Raw genomic sequence first — 23,499 nt, forward strand, 5'->3', positions numbered from 1 at the left:
TGTATAAGAGGAAGTACAACAAAACTGGCTGTGGAATTTCTCAGCTATCTTTGGGTAAGTGCTAGAAAGAGTAATGCTTAATAGAATGATGGTCAATTTGTGGTCAGCATCTTCCCAGAATCTCAGGTCACATTCAGACTGGCCAAGGGACCGTAGACCTGGAGGGGCATTTTCAATACATCTAAGTCCAATTTTGGATGTTTTGCACAAAATATTCAAAATCCAAATAGGAAAGAAGACCATTTTCAAAAAAGAAAAATGTCTTTTTTTTTTTTTTTTCAAAAATACTGTTTTGAACAAGGTTTTGTGACATTTTGTTTATTGGTCCATTTTCAAAATGGTGCAAAACATAGAGATTCATGCCATTGGGGTGTAGGAAGTGCCAGCATTTTTAGTAGAATGGTTACCCAGACATCCCAGGAGAGCAATGGGGCACCCTAGAGGGCATGTCTGTGGACTTCATAAAAATGCTCCCATGTACACATCTCACCTTTGCTCCCTTATCTTGTCCCCTGAGCCCTTCAAAACCTACCCCAAATCCACTGTACACCACTACAATATAGGGGGTACCTTTATGTGGGTACAGTAGGGTTTTGGTGACCTTGGGAGGGGGTCACAGTTTCCACCACAAGTTTGACAGGTAGAGGGACTTTATCATCTGCAGCTGTCATACAGGCTTGTCCTATATAATAATTCTCACCTCCAACATTCTGAGGCTGCCTGGAACCGTGGTTTCCGGCCAGAGCTGCTCAGGAAAGTGGAGTAGATAAAAGCGACATCATTCCTGAAGTGCCACTGATTGGCTGCGCCTCCAGCCCGACGCCCAGCAACAAAATGCGACCCAGCCAGCACGAAACAGCGATCCAAGCAAACGGCATCGGCAACCCAGCCAGCAGCAAACAGCGACCCAGGGAAGGGGAGGAGTAGGGAAACACGCTCCTGCCTAGGAATTGCTGCAGACTGCCTGCCAACCTACAGAACTAACCACCCTCAATCGGAGAGAACGAAGAGGGAGGACGGCGACACGGTGAACGAGCGTTGGAGAGGATGAAGAGGGAGGGCGGCGAGACGGCGAGAGGAGGAGGAGGGTGAGGGCTCAGGGCGGAGGTCGGGGTCCAGTAGTGGCGAGTCAGAGGAGGGGGGAGGGAAAGCGCAGCGGGTCAGATTCCAGCGCAGCCATCATCCCCGTTCACTCAAAAGAAGGCAAGCAAACCTATGACATGCTGCAGGACATTCAATAGACAGGAGTGGAAGTGAACAAACTAAGTCTATGGTAAGCAAAGAAGCCCATTGGTTAATCTCTGATTCCACTCCCCAAAGCAGCCGTCATTCCTATACACTCAAAAAAAAAAGGAAACCTAGGAGCTGCTTCTCATTGTCGTTTTTACAGCTGTGTCCACTGGACAAAAGGAGGGGGTGGACACACAGACCCTGCAACTGGGAGAGGGGGGAGGGGGGACCCTGCAACTGGGAAAAAGGGAGGGGTAGGGTTACCATTTTTTGTCCTCATAAAAAGAGGACACTTGCTCCGCCCCTTTCACGTCCCCTGCCCCGCCATTTTCATGTCCCCTGCCCCACCCCTTTCACACCCTCACCCTGCCCCTGATGTATATTCCCCTCCCCCGGTCACCCCCTCCTCCCCCCATCACCTTCCCTCCCCAGTCATCTCCCCTCCCCCCCCGTCACCTCCCCTCCTCTTACTCTACTATCTCTGGTGGTCTAGAGGTACCTCTTCGGGGCAGGAAAAAGAGCCCCCTCTTTCCTGCCCGGAGCGCTGCTGCCTGCTGCCCTGCATCCTGTAAGTCCGGCTCTCGGCGTTTCAAAATGGCCACCGAGAGTTGAAGTCTTGCGAGGCTGCTTCAACTCTTGGCAGCCCCGAAGACGAAGAGGTACCTCTAGACCACCAGGGATAGTAGAGTAGAGTAGGGGAGAGGACTCCCATGCCCAGAAATCCAGACAAACGGGCAGGCTGGCCAAATCCGTCCGGACGCCCAGACATGTCCTCAAAAAGAGGACATGTCCGGGTAAATCCAGACGTATGGTAACCCTAGGGAGGGAGGACCCTGCAACTGGGTAAAAGGAGGAAGGGATGGAGGGGGGGGGGGACCCTGCAACTGGGAAAAAGGGAGGATGGGAGGAGGGGGGACCCTGCAACCCTGCAACTGGGAGGAAGGAAGGGAGGGAGGGAGGGGGGAGACACCCCTGCAAATGGGAGACATACCGGGGGGGGGGGACGACCCTGGAACTGGGAGAGAGGGGGGACCCTGGCACATACTCTCATTCTCACACACACACTTGCACCCAGTCTCACTCTCTCTCTGTCACACACACACGCACATTCATACTCTCTCAAACATACACACGCCGAGGAAAACCTTGCTAGCACCCGTTTCCTTTAAAACAGAAACGGGCCTTTTTTACTAGTAAGTCATAGTTGTATTCACATTTTTTTTGGGGGGGGGGGGATCACTCCTGATTTCCCTCCAGTGGTCATCTGGTCATTTAGGGCATCTTTTTGTGCCTTATTCATTCTGAAAACAGGTCTAGACCAAAACGTCTTGGTTTTAGTCCTGGACATTTTTGTTTTGTTCCATTATGGCTGTAAAACGTCCAAGTGTTAGGCACGCCCTAATCCCGCCTTCAAAATGCCCCTGACATGCCCCCTTGTGATTTGAATGCACTTCTGACGGACTTCATAGAAAAATGTCTAAAAATAGGTTTTGAAAGTATTGATTTGGACGTTTTTGTGAGAAAAACATCCAAATGCTGCTTTATGAAACTTTTTAGATGTTTTTCTTTTTTGAAAATGAGCCCCCTGGTGTCTTAGCCAGACAGATTCAAGAAAAGTGTGTTAAGCAAAATCAAAATCTATATTTGGTCTTTACTAACCTGACAAAGGCCTTTGAAATGATCAACCACAACAGCATATGGAAAATACTTTAGACAGAGAAGTTTGTTTTCCTCATCAGATCTTTCCATTAAGGGATGTAGGCCAAAGTGCAGTAATGTGATCTCTAATGCATTCTCAGTTTCAAATGGCATAAAATAAGGCTCTAAACAGCACCAACATTTTTCTCTATTTTCTTCTCCAAGACATGGACCAGGGCATTCACACTGAGTCATGATCTGGGGGTAATTGAGAAATCTTCAAGCATGTTCTAAGGTGATGGAATCCGTGGTCAGAGACTTGCTGTTTGTGAATGACTGTGCTTTAGTACCCCACTCACTGGAGGAAACCTAGAGTACAAGAGACTAGTTGGTCGAAACTGTTAGATACTTTGGGCTTACAATCAATATATATAAATGGCGAGTGTCGTACTCACTCGCAAATGCGCAGTAGAGACCCTCTCTGCCCCGCCCCCGCGTCAATACGTAATGACGAGGGCGGAACAGAGAGGGCTCCCCCCACCCGGAGTCGCCGCCGCCACCCACCTTCCACCCGGTCGGGCCCTCGCTCCGCTATTGAAACAGCGAGGGCACGCAGCACACAGCTCTGCTGAGCTGCCATCGGCCTTCCTTCTTCTTCTTTGCCTGTGTCCCGCCCTCGATGACGTTACGTCACACGAGGGCGGGACACAGGCAGAGAAGAAGGAAGGCCACGGCAGCTCAGCAGTACGACCGGGTGGAAGGTGGGTGGCGACAGCTCCGGGGGGGGGAGATGAACTCAGAGGGGGGGAGATGAACTCGGAGGGGGAGCGGCAGTGGCGAACTCGGCGGCGGGGTGGGGGGCCTTTCAACCCCCCCCTCCTATACTAGCCCGTTTTTACAGGCTGAACGGCTAGTCCTATATAATAAAACGCACCTCCAACGTTCTGAAGCTGGCAGCGTGGACAAAAACCTTGAAGCATTCGTGCTCAGCCTCAGTTCGGAACAACAGAGGCAAAGTTTCAGCCCTTCGCCACGCCCCCCCCAAAGTTGCCGCTCCTCATCCCTCCATCCCCCCCCCAGGTTGCCCCCCCCCCCCGACACTGCTCCACCCTCCGCTCCCCCCCCTCCTTCTGACATCAGCTCAGCTGCCATTTCCGTTGAGCAGCAGTGGCCGGCCGGAACAAAAACAAAAAAACAACTTAAACATGCAAAAATGCTTTCAAAAAGGAAGCGGGGCACCGGCACAGCAGGCAGCCATTGGCTGTCAGCTCTGCATCCGCTCCTCCTCCTCTCAACTCTCACCTCACTACCCCTAGGAAATTATATTCTGAAGTCACTGACAGCCCAGGCGTTAGGATATAAAAAGGAGCTTTTCACTGATCGAGCTGACAAGCTGCAGGCTTCCTCCAGACTATGCCAAGCATGGATGTCCCCGGAGAGAAAAAATCACGGATGAGACAGAAAAAAAAGCTCCAAGGTGTCTGCCTTCTCTTCAGGCAGCTCTGCCGAAGAAAACAACTGAGCCACCTGTCTGCCGTTTTTTTTGCTTCAAAACCTGCCAGATTGTATCTCACCGTTAATCAGATAATCCTGCAGCTGGTGTCCTTCCCTGTATTTGCCCCCTCTTCCCCTTAGTGTCTCTTCCCATCTGTCTTTTCCTTCCTGTCTCCCTTCCCATGTCTCTTCTTAGGATGCTTAGTTCTGCTGGCTGAACCTACTTAGTGCCTGCAGCAGTTAGTGTTCACAGTCAAGCAAACAAAAGAGCAGATTTGTAAAGAGAAGAATGCTCCAAGCTGCCTATTCCGTTATCTAAAACAAGATTACATTAATTAATAATATTTTTAATGGTCATCTAGACACTCTTCTTTGCTAAATTGTGTTGTATATCCCTGAAGGAACTGCACAAGTTGAGAGGGGGGAGGGGAAAAGATAGGGAGGGGTCCTGCGACCACAGAGAGGGAGGGGGAGGCGGTCCTGCGACCACACAGAGGGAGGGGGGAGGTATCTCTCTCACTCTCATACACTGTCTATCACACACTCTATGTCTCACACTGTATCACATTCACTCTCTATGTGTCACACAGTCACTCTCAAACACTCTCTCAATCTCATACACTCTCGCTATCACAGAGTCTGTATAGCACACACATACTCTCTCACACTATCCATCTCACACAAACACTCTCTTTCACACACACTGTATCTGTGTGAAACACACTCACTGTGGCTCACGCACTCGCACACACTCTCATTCTCACACACACTCTCTCACAGACACACTCGCACCCATACTCTCTCTATTTCACACACACACATTCACTCTCTCTCTGTCACACAGTCACTCTCACACACACACTCTCTCTCTCTCTCTCTCTCAAACATACACACTCTGAGGAAAACCTTTCTAGCGCCCGTTTCATTTGTGTCAGAAACGGGCCTTTTTTACTAGTTAGCTTATAAAAGGAGAGGTCATGAACCATAGTAATATAGAAAAATAATAAATACCAGCAGATAAAAACCAACAAGGACCACTCAATATTTATTTATTTATGCAAATTACCTCCCCCATGTCTCTGTTTAACCAGCTTCATCTAAGTCCTATATATCAAACCTACAATTCTCAAGTGCTCTCAACTGAATGCTACCAATAAATGTTGTTATCTTGAAAGTATTCTTTTAACTCCACTTGTTGATGAGAGTGAATAATTCTTTTTGTGCTCTGGATGCTTGTCACCCTTCAGTTGTGAAAGTTTTAAAAGAAGTACTGATTAGTTCGTTGGTGTGTATTCTGAATAAATCACTTGAGCAGGGGGTTTATGAACACAAACCCAACAGACAACCCAACAATGGCTCACCAGACCAACAGCATAACAACCAATTAAAGGGAAAAACAAATACATACAGAAACAACCAACAGAAAGGGAAGAAAGGACACAACAAAACCAGACACCAAGACAACAGACAACTAAGCAAAATTAACACACCCCTGTCCCAAACCGAACCATATCAATCAATCCAAATGGGATACGTAAACGCAAGATCAGTAGTAAATAAAACAGTGATTATAACAGACTGGCTCACTAAAGACAAGCTTGACCTCTTATTCATCACTGAGGATTAATGACCTTAAAGACCCCATAATCTTAGATTTTTGCCCACCAGGTTACAAAATCACCCACAAGGAATGGAAAAAGAGGAGGAGGAATAGCCATAATATACAAATCCGAGCTCACCATTACAGCCACAGCCGAATCCATTCTGCCACAACTTGAAATTGCCTCGCTAAGAATCAATCATCCAAACTTGCAGGAACACCTCAACGCAGTCCTGCTCTACCAGGCAACTGGCAAGAATCCCAAATACACCTTATGGACTTTATCGTGAATACATGTGTTTCTACCTCAAATCTCATTATAATAGGAGACATCAACCTGCACCTTGAAGATCTTACCTCAACAAACACCCTACAACTATGGGATCTCAATAGGCCAAACACACAGCCAGCCCATATCACATCATCACATACAAATTTGACCCCAACCTAAACCTCATACTAACAAACACAAAATGGACACCCACGCCTTGGTCCAACCACTATAAAGCAAACATCTCCCTCCAATGGTGAACGAAAGGTTCACCTAACAAACAAGTACGAAAAACCAAAACCACAGATCTACTACAACGGATGGACAATAAAGACAGACACAAACCAATTCCTCCTAGAATGGGACAATAGATGCAGATCCATTTTAGACAAGATTGCCCCAATCCATACCAGAACCTCACACAGAAAACATTCAATACCATGGTTCAATGAAGACCTGAAAAAACTTAAAACACAAGTTAGAAGGTTAGAACTGGCATGGAATAAAAAGAAAAACGACTCCACGCCTGGAAACTACTTCAAAGAAAATACAAATATACCATTAGACAAACTAAAAGATCATATTACAAAACTAAAATAGGACCAAACTATAAGGACACACATAAACTTTTCCAAATCGTAAATAAATTACTAGATACTACTCCAGTTACTTCTAATAGCAGAGAGGCACCAGCAGCAGACCATCTCGTGAGATACTTCAACGAAAAAATCGTAAAACTGGGACTCAAGATTCCTGTCAGTACCATCGATTACGCTGAATTCCTTGATTGTCTAGACTCAGACCCTGGTGTATACCCAGCAGACAGAACATGGACCAACTTCGAGACACTAACAGAGGATACCATCTCCCAAACGCTCAAAAAATACGCCAAATCTCATTGTAAACTAGACATATGTCCAAACAACCTTATAAAAACAGCTCCTCAACAATTTATAATTGACCTAACAGACCACTTGAACTATATGCTACAAAATGGACTCTTCCCGAAGGAAAAAGGAAATATTCTACTTACCCCCATACCCAAAGACGCAAAGAAAAGTACAGACCAGTAGCATCTATTCCCTTAATAACCAAACTAACGGAAGGAATGGTGACCAAACAACTCACCAACTATTTAAATAAATTCTCAATACTTCACGACTCCCAGTCTGGATTTCGGTCTAACCACAGTACTGAGACAGTACTAGTTCATTCAAACAAATGATTGCAACTGGTAATAACATACTACTTCTGCAATTTGATATGTCTAGCGCTTTCGACATGGTCGATCACGGAATACTATTACACATCCTTGAATACTTCGGAATTGGAGGCAACGTTCTCAATTGGTTCAAGGGATTCCTAACCACTAAGTAACATCTAACTCAACTACATCGGCCACATGGATACCTGAATGCGGAGTTCCACAGGGATCCCCCCTCTCGCTGACTCTATTCAATGTAATGATGATACCCTTGGCCAAACTATTATCAAACCAAAAGCTCAACCCATACATATATGCAGACGATGTAACAATCTACATCCCATTTAAACAAGACTTAAAGGAAATTTCTAACAACATCAACCATAGTCTTCACATCATGCATTCATGGGCGGATGCATTCCGGCTGAAACTTAATGCAGAAAAAACTCAATGCCTAATACTCACCTCTCAACATAACACGAACAAATTCACTACCATCAACACACCAAACCTGTCCCCTCCCAATTGCGGACACCCTAAAAATTCTTGGAGTCACCATCGATCGACATCTAACACTTGAGAGCCACATGAAAATCACAACTAAGAAGATGTTCCACTCAATGTGGAAATTAAAAGGAGTAAGACCTTTCTTCCCAAGGACCGTTTTCCGGAACCTGGTACAATCAATGGTGCTCAGCCATCTAGACTACTGCAACGCACTCTATGCTGGCGGTAAAGAACAAATAATCAAGAAACTTCAAACAGCCCAGAACACCGCAGCCAGACTCATATTCGGCAGAACAAAATATGAAAGTGCTAAACCCCTACGAGAAAAGCTACACTGGCTCCCACTTAAAGAACGCATCACATTCAAGATATGTGCCCTAGTTCACAAAATCATTCACGGAGATGCCCCAGCCTACATGTCAGACCTGATAGACCTACCACCCAGGAATGCTAAAAGATCATCCCGCACATTCCTCAACCTCCACTTCCCCAGCTGCAAAGGCCTAAAATACAAATTAACGGATGCGTCAAACTTCTACCTGAGCACACAGTTATGGAACGCACTGCCGCGCAATTTAAAAACAATCTACGAATTAACTAACTTCCGTAAACTACTGAAGACCCATCTCTTCGATAAGGCATACCACAAAGACCAACAAATGTGAATGTACACAACTCCACCACAGACATTCAGAACTGTCTTATATTATCTGTGAGTTATATTTCTACCTCTATATACACTTAAAATTGTATTACATTATCTGCTTGTTAATATTTCTACCATGTATATCTTTACCATGTGACCCAAAATCTTTCTATAACACTAATTGTCTAATTTCTAACCAACTCCATTAATCATGTTATATTGTAAGCCACATTGAGCCTGCAAAGAGGTGGGAAAATGTGGGATACAAATGCAATAAATAAATAAATCACTAAAAAAAGGCTGTTGTAAAACCTTCGTTGAAAAATCAAAATTTAGATCCATCATGCATAGGAAACTATAAATCCATATAATCTCTACATTATATTAGCAAGATTATTGAAAAAGCTGTGTTAGTTATCAATTTGAGTTTAGATCACAGCATGATTTTTGTTTATTTATTTATTTTTATTTATTTACCGCCTTTTTGAAGAAATTCACTCAAGGCGGTGTACAGCAAGAATAAATCAAACATAAGCAATAGACAATTACAGCAGTAAAAATATTGAAATAACAAAACAAAGTATGGCATAGTACACTACTTACAATGTCAATACATAAAACATTTTAATAGAGTAGGGTATAAGCAAAGATGGAGCATGGTTGACATTATTCGTACAGGCTTTAATACAGGGATGCATTATGTTTTGGTGCCTTTAGATATATCTGCCATCTTTGATAAGATAAATCATGAAATTCTTTTGCAAAGACTAAAGGAGATTAGTATTAGTGGATCAGGTCCTACATTGGTTTTCATTTTTTTTGTCTAATTTTGTGTAATTGATTGTCAGCAACAATCTGGATTTTTTTTAGAGTGGTATTGGTGTTTCTCAAGGATCTGAACTGCTACACTATTCAATATCTATCTGCATCCTTTATGTAAATTATTGGGGGGGGGTCTTGGGCTTCGATATAGAATATATGCTGACAGTTCTTTTTTTTTTTAGAGTTGATAGCTCAGTAGCAGATAGTATTAAAGAATTATGCATATACCTATGTACTATTAAATACTGGTTAATAGGAAATCATTTAAAGTTGAATATGTCCAAGATTTAAGTAATGGTATTAGCAGGTTCTGCTATCCTAGATGTTCCTGAATCTTTTTCTATTGATGGGTATGACATTAAGCGGGTCTTTTACTAATGTGCACTAATGTTTTTAGCTTACACTAAAGAAAATAGCTGGCACTAAACACTGAGATGCCCATAGGAATATAATGGGTGTCTCAGTGTTTAGTGTGAGCTAAAAATGCTAGCGCACCTTAGTAAGACACCCTAAGATTGTACAGAAATTGCATACTTTAAGTGTTGTTCTCGACTCATCTTTGAGTATGAAGGAATATGTTAAAAAGGTGACTAGTTCTATCTTCATGAAACTGAAGCTAATTAGGCGTTTGTGGGATTTTATGACAACTGAGAATTTTAGACTAGTCATTTAAAGTATTGTGATGCCCCTTTTAGACTATTTTAATAGTCTTTTAATTGGAGTATCTAAAAAGACATTATGGGTGTCTTTTACAAAGTGCACGCTAATGATTACCATGCACTAAACGCTAGAGACGCCCATAGGAATATATAAGTATTGCCATACTGGGACAGGCTAAAGGTCCATCAAGCCCAGCATTCTGTTTCTAATAGTGGCCAATGCAGGTCGCAAGTACCTGGCAAACTTCCAAAACAGTTCAATACAATTTATGCTGCTTATCCTAGAAATAAGCAGTGGATTTTCCACAAGTCACTTTAATAATGGCTTATGGACTTTTATTTTAGGAAGTTATCCAAACCTTTTTTTAAACCCCACTAAGCTAACTGCTTTTATTACATTCCCCGGCAATGCTTGTTTTTAGGGCATGCTAAAAACGCTAGTGCGCCTTTGTAAAAAGGGGCCCTAAGAGCTTTACAGGTAGTGCAGAATGTTGCTGCCTGATTTTGGTTTGCATTGAGTCATTTTGACAACATCTCTCCAATATTGCTGAAGTTGCATTGGTTGCCAATAGAATTTTGGATTCAGTATAAATTATTGATGTTAGTATTTAAAATAGTAACTACTACTACTACTACTTAACATTTCTAGAGCGCTACTAGGGTTACGCAGCGCTGTACAGTTTAACAAAAAAGGACAGTCCCTGCTTACAATCTAAAGGACAAAATATCAAGTTGGGGCAGTCGAGATTTCTTGAATAGAGGTATAGTGGTTAGGTGCCGAAGGTACTAATACTGTACCATCTGTCATCTCTGCTAGTTTGCATTTGTATCAGCATTTGAGATCTGTCTACTCATGTATTTTGATGTGCCAACTCTTTGGGTGGTACGTTTGCAAGTTTTTATATTATAGGACCCATATCTCTATATATAAAAGGCACCACCAACGTTCTAAATGAAGCCTCCAGCCGGAAGTGTGAAGGGGGAGAGATATCCGGTTTCCACATGAGTGTCTGCCCCGCCCTCGCTCTCTCTGTAACACAAACAGTGAAGGAAAACACAGCAAAGCACGAAATCAAATCACTCTCTCTGTAACAGTGAAGGACTCAGAGGGGGGAGGGGAGAGAGGGCAGAAGCCCTCACTATCTCTGTAACACAAACACAGCACAGCAAGAAACTTAACACTGAAGGACTCGACTCCCAGGGGGGAGGGGACAGACAGCACAGGGGAAGGGAGAGAGGGCAGGGACACACACACTCCCACATGCACACAGAAGAAAACCTTGCTAGCCCCCGTTTCATTTGCATCAGAAACAGGGCTTTTTTACTAGTTGTGGAATAAGTTGCCCTCAACAATGAGAATGCTTAAAACTTTGGATCAGTTCAAAGAGTGTTAAAAAGACATCTCTTTCAGTGTGCCTTTTCAGATTAAGTATTTTGAAGCCTGTTTTACTGGAAGTATGTTGTGAGATGAAGGTGGATCAGCAGTAATGTCTGTGTTGTTGTGTTGTTTTATTTATGATTCTGTATGTATTTTTGTAAACTGCTTAGGCGTAAGTGGATTAAAAAAAATTAAATAAATAAAATGAAATAAATGTAATGAGGTTGAAGAATGTGCCATTTTGTTCAAGTAAGAACATACACATTGCAATACTGGGACAGACCGAAGGTCCATCAAGCCCAGCATCCTGCTTCCAACAGTGGCCAAGCCAGGTTACAAGTATCTGGTAAGATCCCAAAACAGTACAATACATTTTATGCTGCTTATCCTAGAAATAAGCAGTGGATTTTCCCCAAGTCCACCTTAATAATGGCTTGTGGACTTTCCTTTAGGAATTTATCCAAACCTTTGTGAAACCCCGCTAAGCTATCTGCTTTTACCACATTCTCTGGCAACGAATTCCAGAGTGAAGAACATGCTGAGTGAAGAAATATTTTCTCCAATTTGTTTTAAATTTACTACTTTCTAACTTCATTGCAAGTAATTTATGTCTATCCTTAAGGTTGGTGATGTGAGATATAGAATTATTACGCACTAACCCCCAGATTCTATATATCGTGACCAAAATTTCACACGCAAATCCGGTTGAATTCTGGATTTGCGCACACAATTTAATTACTTAACAAGCCAATCAGCATTAATAATTGCTACTTGACAAGCAATTATTGACACTAATTGGCATTAATTTGAATTTACATGCAGAACTTGCTAGGCGTATTCTGTAAAGTGGTGCGCGTAAATTCTAATGTGTGTTGTCAAAAGGAGGCATGGCCATGGGCATTTTGAAAATCTATGCAGAGGGTTATAGACTACACCTGCTATGTGCCTAGCTTAGGCACCAGTACTTATACCATGTTTTACTTGGCATAAATGGACATGCCTAGAATTAGGTGCACAGGTACAAAAGAGAGGGTTTTGCAGCACACAAGCATACAGATGACTGTTATCTCTTTCTTGAAGGCCCAGTGTTGCTTTTTTCTGTATGTTCTAGAATTAGGTGCAGGCATGGCCTAATTAAATCTAGGTGCGGTTTACAGAATACGCCTAGGCGGAAATATTTTTGGTGCTGATTTTTCAGGCGCCATATATAGAATCTAGTCCTAAATGACTTTGGTGTGTATGATATAGAATAGCATCTGACATGCATGTAACTGCCAATTGGCAAGTTTGACATGCAAAAATGCTATTGTTCTACAATATACACATGCATTTGGCATCTAACACTAGACACCAACTTATAGAATTGTCCAGTAAGTGTTTTATTTCTGCTATAGACTATATTTTTTAATTCTGAAATTATCATGTTTGGCTACATTCAAATTAAGCAAACCTTTTGGTCAGAAATTGGAACTTTAGTCCTGAACTCACTTACTGGATAACAGGAGGGTGTTGAGTAAGGGATTTACTGTGCCCTTCGGCCTCCCAGCTCCAGCTGGTCCCGGCCCCGATCTCACAAACAGTTCAAAAATGGTTCATAGTCCTGATGCTCACCGAGTAAAAACAGTTACATTACTTTCACAAATCTCCACCAACACTTGCCTCTTGGAAACCACATACTGTGCAAGTGGGTTTTAGTCTTTACTAATAGTTTGAAATACATTAGCAATGACTGTAGTTTTGCAAAAAACTGAATTGAATTAAGAAGCATACAAAAGGAAACAGAGAGAAGGAAAGCAAGACAGAAAAGAGAAAAAAGATAGTAGCGGATTCACAGAGAAAAACAGAAAGAGAAAAGCAGAGATAGCGAGACTATATGGAGAAAGAAAGAATGCAGGAGAAAGAAGGACAGAGGAAATAAGGAAAGAGGGGAAAACGATGAAAGATATATATAGAGAAGATATAAAGTCAAGAACTTTGAGAAAGATAAAGTGAGAGAGAAGTGGGAAAGAAAGAGACAGCAAATGATTGAAGCATGTAGAGAATGCTGATCTTCTGTGCTTGCTGCTTCTCCTTTAGGGCCAAAATGTTTGCAAAGATGAAAAAAAAATGATCTTGGTTCTGGCTACAAGCAGCAATCATTCCCATATTTTCCCTCTATTTCTTGCTTCTTTTTGGGAAGGGGATAGAGAGAAGCAGGACTTGCTTTAAGAAAGCTTTTTTTCTACCCCTCATCTCATGGAGTTTTTTCTCTGCCATCTGTTTTTAAGTAAAATATAATGTGATCAAACCATACAGTGCTAAATACAATCAGCTGTGGGGCACAGCCTAGTGCAAAGGGCTCAGATCACAGCACTGCTTTGAGAGAGAGGAGGATTGAATATTTAAAATGAAAAAAAGTATGTCATTATTCTGAAAAAATATTTGGTGATGATGATAAGATACATTCACAAAATAATGAGAATTCAGTAACAACACAGTGTTCTAACTGGCTTTTGCACAGCTGTCTTTTTATGTTTTCTTTCTGTAGTGCTCTCACTGGCTGTCTTAGTGTCTGTTATACTTGGTAGTCTTTTGGTTTCAATTGTATCGTTTGTTCTATTCTGTACCTTTGTATCTTTTTCAGTTATTCTCTGTCATTCGATTTTTTCCTAGCTCGGTCTCTTTTTCTATTACTCTTTCTAGTTTTATCTCTTCATTTAGTGTTTTCTCTTTCACTGTTACTTCCAACATAGAAACAGAGGTTAATTATTGCCTTCTATATATATATTTTTTGTTAATCTTTATCTGCATGCACTAACACAACAACTATCCAACTTTACCCCTATCTTTTTGTCTCTCTTTTTGTGGATTTCTGTAGCTCTGTTTCTCTCACGCAAGGTCTCCTTTCCATTACTCTCTAGCTGTGTCTCTCATGGCTGCTCTTTCTTTTTTTTTCTACCAACTCTAGAATTCTATGACTCCAACTGGCCTTCATTCAAATAACTGACTGGTGAAGTGAAAGAAGAAGTTCATGGGAATGGTTCTTAAGTTAAATGGCATGTCAGGGGGACCAGTGCACTACAAGTGCTGGCTCCTCCCATGCCCAAATGGCTTGCATTAGGACGTTTTTGACATGGACGTCTTTGGTTTCGAAAATCGCCTTAAGTCAGAAACGTCCATGTCTAGGGATGTCCAAATCTAGGGACATCCAAATTTAAGGATTTGGACGTCCCTGATGGTATTTTTGAAACGAAAGATGGACGTCCATCTTGTTTTGAAAATACGTGTTTCCCCGCCCCTGGATTTCGCTGTTTTGCAAGGACGTCCAAATCGCAAACTTGGATGTCCCTTTCGAAAATGCCCCTCTTAGGGACTCTTTTACTTAGCCACTTAGGTGCCTACTTGTGCCCAACGCTCATCAATTTGGAATTACTGCCCAGCTACCACGTGGCTTGGGTGGTAATTTCATTTTTTTACATGCATCCACTACGTGCGCTGGAAAATATATTTTATTTTCCAGCGCATGGCGCTAACTGGGCAGTAAAGGACATTCTACACGCATTGACCATTACCGCCCAGTTAATGTGTGAGGCCTTACTGCTAAGTCAACGGGTGGCAGTAAGGTCTCAGACCCAAAATGGACATATGCCAATTTTCATTTTGCCGCATGTCCATTTTCAGCTGAAAATTTTAAAAAAGGCATTTTTTACAGGTGCGCTGAAAAATGGATCTGTGTGCGTCCAAAACACATGTCTACACTAGTGTAGGCCATTTTTCAGCGCACCTTAGTAAAAGGACCCCTTAGATGTTTATGCAAGGTAAACATTTTAAGTGCCAGTGGGCTGAGATTAATTTTTGTGTCCCTCTATATTTGCAACCCTCTGTTGCTGTACTGCTCAGTCAGCGCTTGGTATGGCACTGGGAGCAGATGTAAAATTTTTGAACATAAATTGTGACTCCACTCACACTTTGCCCAAAACCTGCTCCCAAACACTCCTGAATTCAACATATGTAAAAGAATGCACATTTTTGTATCATTTATACTTGTAGGCAGGGGTAATTTTACAAGTTGAATTTACGAGTGTACATATATGCATGAAAAATACTTTTATAAGATTATCCCATCAGTGCTATAGAGACAAATATAAGAGAGTCTAGGAGAATGTATTTATTATAGATATAAAAGCCTCTTCAAAAAGGTGCATTATTAGTCTGGATTTGAGAGGGAGCAGGATGCTTCCAGAAGTTCACTCCAAGCAAAGGGCATAGCCAGGCTGAAAAAGCAGAGGCGATTTGGGTCTTATTCCTGGTTCGGGCTTCTATCCTTCAGTCTGGTTGAAACTGAAAATCCTGCTGGAGAGAATAAAAAAATAGTGGGGTTGATATTCAAATGAAGTGATACATTCATCACAACCAGTGAATGGGCGGATGGACTCCATCCGATGGAGTGGCGTAGTGGTTAGGGTGGTGGACTTTGGTCCTGGGGAACTGAGGAACTGAGTTCGGTTCCCGGCACAGGCAGCTCCTTGTGACTCTGGGCAAGTCACTTAACCCTCCATTGCCCCATGTAAGCTGCATTGAGCCTGCCATGAGTGGGAAAGCGCAGGCTACAAATGTAACAAAAAAAAAAAATATATATATATAACTCCAATATAAAAATTATACAAGTAATATCAATAGAGCAGGAGCAGAAGATAAGGCCCAAACAGTTGGGAGTGCTTTTCCCACCAGCCTGCCTTCCTGACATGAAGGCAACAATAGACCTTCCCTTTATCCAGTCTTCCCCCTCTTTCCCCCCCCACCCCCCCCCCCAACATGTTTCTTCTGCAGTGAGCACAGCTGCCTTCTCTTCATCTCACCACTGTCATATTTCTCCTCATCCAGGTACTTCGAGCCCAGCTACTGCAGGACAAAGCAGAGACCTTTTGGCTCAGAAGACAAAGCAAAGTGAAAACTTGACTTTTACATAATGATGCGTATGTGATGGTTCTCCAACAAGCTTCTGGCAAATAGAGAGACAGTCAAGAACAGTAAGCACATTCTAGCAGGTCCTACTGAGCACAATGCTGTCCAGCCTCGCAGAAGAATTGTGACTAAATGCAGGATATAGTGTGGAAGCAAGGCCTGCTCCTCTCTGTAGTGACTTCACTTCAGGCAGCTGCATAAAATCAACATGAACATAATTTATTTCTGAGTATCAGATTACAGGAGTGCCATGGAAAAACAGCAGTAAATATTTCCACCTTTTGGGGGTCTCGTCTTCAAAAAAATGTTTCCTGGTTTCTTCCAGGAGCTCTGTGGAGAGTACATTGAAAGGAGGGTCAGTACTCAGGTCTCAGATTGGACAAGAGCGCTTTTGGAAGAACCTTGCCAATCTCATCAGATGAGACTGTATGAGCTCTTTCTGTGTCTCACTCCCGTTTTTTTCCAAGCTGCTCCTGGCAAACCTCAAATGTGGAAGGGCTGCATCGAATGAATCTCGTACTGTGCTTTGATTTCTTCTTCCTCTGAAACACTTTGACCTTTTTTTTGTGGGACTGGAAGGTGGAAGGTAGATGGAGAGGCCCCCTCTGACACTGATCAGAGTGCATTCCTGTGACATCACAGTGGTGCCATGGAAAATATGTGATATCAAGTATAATGGCATGAGCTCACACAGCACCCTCTAACTGCAGACGAATTTGCACTGTAATCTCTAGGGTGGGAATGCAGGCCTCAAATGCATCAAACAGATCAGATTTTCAGGATATCTATCTCTAAGAGGAAGATGTATGAGGCAGATTTGAATACAATGGAATCCATACCAATCTATCTCAGGTATAGGAATATCCTGAAAAACTGGCCTGTTTGCAGCACTGGAGGCCAAATCCTGTATCCCTGCATTGTTTCCCAAGTCGGTCAGATTTTCAGGATATCCACAATGAATATGTATGACAGAGCTTTGCATATAATGGAGACAGTGTATTGGATATACTGAAATTCTGACTGGCAAGGAAGTACTCCACGACCAACTTGGGAAACACTGTTCTAGGGAGTGCTTCAGTATATTTAAGCAGGATTTTCTACATTAGACTTGCAGAAGGCTGTACTGCACCAAGCTCAGAGGTGTAAAATGTGCTTTTACTAACCATGTTGAGCTGGAGTTAGTAAATGGCACTCAGCGGTAGTCTATAAAGGTCACTGCGGACTGATTCCCGTGCCCAAATTTGAGCTCCAGGACTCACGACTGCTGAAACTAGCTGTAATCCCTGATGCCCAATTTGGGCAAGCATCTCCATGACTCTAACACTGCGTCCAAATTCTCAGAATGCCACGACCTACCCATGCCCCTACCCCCTTTTGGGTTGTACACTATGGGGATTTAGGCACCCAGTGGTACAAAACATTGCGCAGCCAGATGCACATGCAAATCTTTAATTGGTGCACATGCAAATCAGTAATTGTTAGTGCCCAATTATTCCATTAATTGGCCCATTAGCCAATTAAGTTGTGCACGCATCTGATCATTGCAAGCAAATGTGGGCGTCCAGGGGCTTAAGAGCAATTCTATTGCATTGGCACGCCCCTTGCACGCTAAGATGGCAATTCTAAAGTGGGCACCTCCATTTAGGCACCCCGATGCCATGCAGTGAAAGCCTTGTCTAAAACTTTTCTGGGTACCAAAATTCCATTACAGCAGGGGTGTCCAACCTCGGACCTCGTCAGATCTATTTGCATACAATGAAGGCAGTGTCCTGCCCTCTGATGTAACTTTCGCAAGGGCGGGACAGAGTGGGAAGGCCGGCCGATGAAGCAATTTTTTCTTCTTTTACTCTCAGACGCGAGCACCGGGCCTCTGCTTTGTAGAATGCTTTTTAAATGCTGGGTCAGGTGCCGACCGGGTCGGGTGGCAGGAGGATCATCTGGCGGCATGGAGTAGTGGAGGGACCCTGTAGGTTAGCTCGGGGGAGGGAGGGAGGAGAGCCATCGGACCTTCAAAAAAGGTGCCGGTACGCCATACCGGCGCGTACCGGCACAAGAAAAGCACTGCAAATAGTAACATAGTAGATGACGGCAGAAAAAGACCTGCACGGTCCATCTAATCTGCCCAACAAGATAAACTCATATGTGCTACTTCTTGTGTATACCTTACCTTGATTTGTATCTGCCATTTTTAGGACACAGATCGTAGAAGTCTTGCCCAGAACTAGCCCCACCACCCAAACACCAGCTCCGCCTCCCAACCTCATCTAAGCTTCTGAGGATCCATTCCTTCTGCACAGGATTCCTTTATGTTTATCCCACGCATGCTTGAATTCCGTTACTATTTTCATCTCCACTACCTCCCGCGGGAGGGCATTCCAAGTATCTACCACTCTCTCCGTGAAAAAATACTTCCTGACATTTTTCTTGAGTCTGCCCCCCTTCACTCTCATATCATGTCCTCTCATTCTACTGCCCTCCCATCTCCGGAAAAGGTTCGTTTGCGGATTAATACCTTTCAAATATTTGAACGTCTGTATCATATCACCCCTGTTTCTCCTTTCCTCCAGGGTATACATGTTCATGTCCACAAGTCTCTCCTCATACGTCTTGTAACGCAAATCCCATACCATTCTCGTAGCTTTTCTTTGCACTGCTTCCATTTTTTTTACATCCTTAGCAAGGTACGGCCTCCAGAACTGAACACAATACTCCAGGTGGGGCCTCACCAACGACTTATACAGGGGCATCAACACCTCTTTTCTTCTGCTAGTCACACCTCTCTCTATACAGCCTAGCAACCTTCTGGCTACGGCCACTGCCTTGTCACACTGTTTCGTCGCCTTCAGATCCTCAGATACTATCACCCCAAGATCGCTCTCCCCGTCCATAGGGAGTAGAAATCCATGGGAGAAGTATGTGTTAGGCGGGTAGAGTCTGATAGCTAAGTGCATCATTTTGCATTTTAATTGCCAAACCTTAGACCATTCTTCTAGTTTCCTCAGATCCTTTTTCATGTTTTCCACTCCCTCCCCGGTGTCCACTCTGTTACAAATCTTAGTATCGTCCGCAAAAAGGCAAACTTTACCTTCTAACCCTTCGGTAATGTCACTCACAAATATATTGAACAGAATCGGTCCCAGCACCGATCCCTGAGGCACTCCACTACTCACCTTCCCCTCCTCCGAGTGAATTCCATTCACCACCACCCTCTGGTTTCTGTCCGTCAACCAGTTCCTAATCCAGTTCACCACTTCAGGTCCTATCTTCAGCCTCTCCAGTTTATTCAAGAGCCTCCTGTGGGGAACCGTGTCAAAAGCTTTCCGGAAATCTAAGTAGATTACGTCCATAGCACGTCCTTGATTCAATTCTCCAGTCACCCAGTCAAAGAATTCAATGAGATTTGCTTGACACGATTTCCCTTTGGTAAAACCATGTTGTTTCGGATCTTGCAACTTATTGGCTTCCAGGAAATTCACTATCCTGTCCTTTAGCATCGCTTCAATTACTTTTCCAATAACTGAAGTGAGGCTTACTGGTCTGTAGTTTCCAGGTTCTTCCCTAACACCACTTTTGTGAAGAGGGACCACCTCCGCCGTTCTCCAATCGCACGGAACCTCTCCCGTCTCCAGTGGTGTTCTGTGCTTGGCTGACACCCGGGGCGGATTGCCGCTGCGTGCACCCCCCCCCCCCGGGTGCAGTGCAACACGGCGCCCCCCCAGCATGGAACGGCACCCCCCCTGGCATCGGCACCCCCCTGGTGTGGACCCTAACCCCCCCCCCCGCGCAGCGCCTCTCACTCCCCCCTCTCACTCACTGAGTCCCGCCCTTGAGGAAATAGGAAGTTATATCAGAGGGCAGGACTCAGTAGTGAAGGGCCAACGACGAGACGGTTTTCTTCATTTAAAGTCAGCAGCGCTGCAGATTGGAGGTGCCGGCCGGAGCTCAGCTGGTAGGCAGGTGGGGACTGTCGGGGGGGGGGGGGGGGAGTGAGAGGCGCTGTGCCGCGGGGTGGTGGACAGAGCACTCCCCCATCCGTTGACACCCGGGGCGGACCGCCCTGCCCTTGCTACGCCACTGCCCGTCTCCAAGGATTTATTAAACAAATCTTTAAGAGGACCAGCCAGAACCTCTCTGAGCTCCCTCAATATCCTGTGGTGGATCCCGTCCGGTCCCATGGCTTTGTCCACCTTTAGGTTTCCTACCGTGTTTCCCCGAAAATAAGACACTGTCTTATATTAATTTTTGCCCCCCAGAATGCACTAGGTCTTATTTTCAGGGGCTGTCTTATTTTACATCAGGGTTGGATCGGGGTTGGCCCGCCCGCCCTCCGTCGCTCCCGGAACTAACCTTAAACGTCTCCTTTCACCTTCGCAGCAAGCAGCAGCAGGGCAGGCCACTCCTTCCTTCCGTGTCCCGCCCTCGCCTGACGTAACGTCCGCGAGGGTGGGGCACAGAAGGAAGGAGAGGTCTGCCCTGCTGCTGCTTGCTGCGAAGGTGAAAGGAGGCATTTAAGGTTAGTTCCGGGAGCGACGGAGGGCGGGTGGTGGGGGGGCCGCCCGGAGGCGGCCCTGCTTTCAAACAAAAATTTGCTAGGTCTTACATTCGGGGGAGGCCTTATATCTAGCAATTCAGGAAATCCTCTACTAGGTCTTATTTTCGGAGGATGTCTTACTTTCGGGGAAACAGGGTAGTTGTTCATACACACTCTCTTCCGTGAACGGTGCTAAATCCACTCCACTCTCACATGTACTTTTGACAGTCCATCTCGGTCCTTCTCCAGGATTTTCTTCTGTGAAAACAGAACAAAAGTATCTATTTAGCAAATTTGCCTTTTCTTCATCATTTTCTACATAGCGGTTCGCAGCATCTTTCAGTCTCACAATTCCCTTTTTAGTCATTTTCCTTTCACTAATATACCTGAAGAAATTTTTGTCACCCCCTCCTTACCTTTCTAGCCATTTGTTCTTCCACATGCGCTTTCGCCAGACGTATCTCTCTCTTGGCTTCCTTCAGTTTCATCTGGTATTCCTCTACATGTTCCTCTTTTTGAGTTTTTCTGTATTTCTGGAACGCCAACTCTTTAGCCTTTATTTTCTCAGCCACTTGCTTGGAGAACCATCAATATTAATTGGGGAAATTCTGAAAACCTAATTGGATTGCGGCCCTCGAGATCAAAGGTTGGACACCCCTGTATTACAGAATACTAGCATAAACTGGCACTAGCCATAGACCTATAGCACTTTTGTGTGCCTTTATGAAATAATGCTTAGGACACACACGTACGCACAGGGGCACATACCTATGAGCTCCACCTTCTACAATTATGTTGTACTGGATCACTGGAACCACTGGGGGGGGCGGGGACCCACACCCCATCCAGCTCTCTCCGCCTGCTGCAGGCCCATGCTACAAAGTTAGAATTGTGCATTCTGATCAATGGGGGAATCCTACAGCCCTGGAGTCTAGTATGGTTACCTAAAGATGACCCTGAATGCAACAGGGAATACAAATTCACAACTTTAACTGATTTAAATAAAACCAGACTTTACTAAGCCAGGCCCTGATGACCTTGGGAAAACTCAGTGGGTTTATTGACTTCTTTTCATTGCACCAGGAGGTGCGGCTTGGATCTCTTTCAGGGAGAGAAAACTAACAACTTATAGCAGCAGCTTCAGAGAGCATTTTCCATCTCACAGATAGGCTGCAGAGAATACCTTCTCCTGCTTTAGACTTAATCCTACCCACCCTACCCCTCTACCCACCCACCCCTAGAGTGACATGTCTTATATAACCTCCCTATCAACCCACTCATTACTTTACCTCACCCATTTCTATTCTTCTATCACCTTCTCGCACTACTCCAACCAGAGTTACACCTGATCACACTGACCACCCTTCAACATCTTCTGTCCTTCTGTGACTGTTCTCTTGTGCTTGACTGCTTAAATATTTTAAATTTAAATGCTTTACTTTTTGTCTATTAGATTGTAAGCTCTTTGAGCAGGGACTGTCTTTCTTCTGTGTTTGTACAGCGCTGCGTACACTTTGTAGCGCTCTAGAAATGTTAAATAGTAGTAGTAGTAGTAGGCTTCAGTGTATGTAGCCTCCCTTAACTTCCTGCTTTACACTTGCAGGAAAAAGGGTGTGCACTTTTACTTTTTGTACATGTTTATGTAACAGTATGTATCAATAAATGGTAAATTCATTTTTGTTCACTAAACTTCAGATATAAAGAAAATATGGTACATGGTTGGGGGTGGTTGTTATAGAAAGTACATTTCCCCCCCAGAAAACCCTACATTTTGTATAGATCATCTAAGCTAGAAAAGGGATGTCTACGTCTAATATGTACAGGGTGTTTGACAAAAAGCTTTTTGTAAATTACCTGTAAGACCTAAGACCTAAGAAATGCCTGTGAATGTGGATGCAAATGCTGGAAAGCAATTTCTGGGTGGGCCCGGGGGGAATGGGTGGGCCCACACATTTCCTGTCCACCCCACTCCCTTCACCTGCCCATTCACCAAATTACCTTGTGTGCTGAGCCCCACAAAACCCACCCCAAACCCACTACCTCCACATGTACACTGCTGTAGCCCTTATGGGTGAAGGGGGCACCTATATGTGGGTAGAGTTGGTTTCTGGTGAGTTTTGGAGGGCTCACAGTTTCTTCCACAAATGTAACAGTGCACTGCACCCAACACTAGACTACTCCAGGGATCTGCATGCTGTTCTAATGGACCCGAGTATAACATCTGAGGCTGGCATAGAGGTTGGTAAGTAATGTTTGTCATCACATTTTTGGGGAGTGGGAGGGGTTAGTGACCACTGGGGGAATAAGGGGAGGTCATTCCTGATTCCCTCCAGTGGTCATCTGGTTATTTAGGGCACCTTTTTGGACCTTATTTGTAATAAAAACAGGTCTAGCTCAAAATGTCTACGTTTTAGTCCTGGACGTTTTTGTTTTGTTCCATTATGGCTGAAAAATATCTAAGTCTTAGGAATGCCCAAGTCCCACCTTGAACACGCCCCTGGCACACCCCCTTCAGAGAAAAACATCTAAAAAGAGGATTTGAAAATACTGAATTGGACGTTTTTGTAAGAAAAAT

General features: G+C 44.0%; 1 protein-coding gene across 2 annotated transcripts in view; it reads left to right on the forward strand.

Annotated features, from left to right (window-relative positions):
* Positions 1–23,499, forward strand: part of LOC115466715 (twist-related protein 2-like) — a 180,887-nt gene that overhangs the window by 82,552 nt on the left and 74,836 nt on the right. Inside the window, exon 2 of one of the 2 annotated variants that reach the window (XM_030198149.1) lies at positions 16,313–18,148. The exons of the other annotated variant lie outside the window; for it this stretch is intronic. The gene's annotated coding sequence lies outside the window, so the exon portion shown is untranslated. Of the gene's footprint in view, positions 1–16,312; positions 18,149–23,499 lie in introns of those variants that run through there. 2 annotated transcript variants of the gene reach the window in all.

Source organism: Microcaecilia unicolor, chromosome 3 (genome assembly GCF_901765095.1).
Source record: "Microcaecilia unicolor chromosome 3, aMicUni1.1, whole genome shotgun sequence".
Classification (NCBI taxonomy): Eukaryota; Metazoa; Chordata; class Amphibia; order Gymnophiona; family Siphonopidae; genus Microcaecilia; species Microcaecilia unicolor.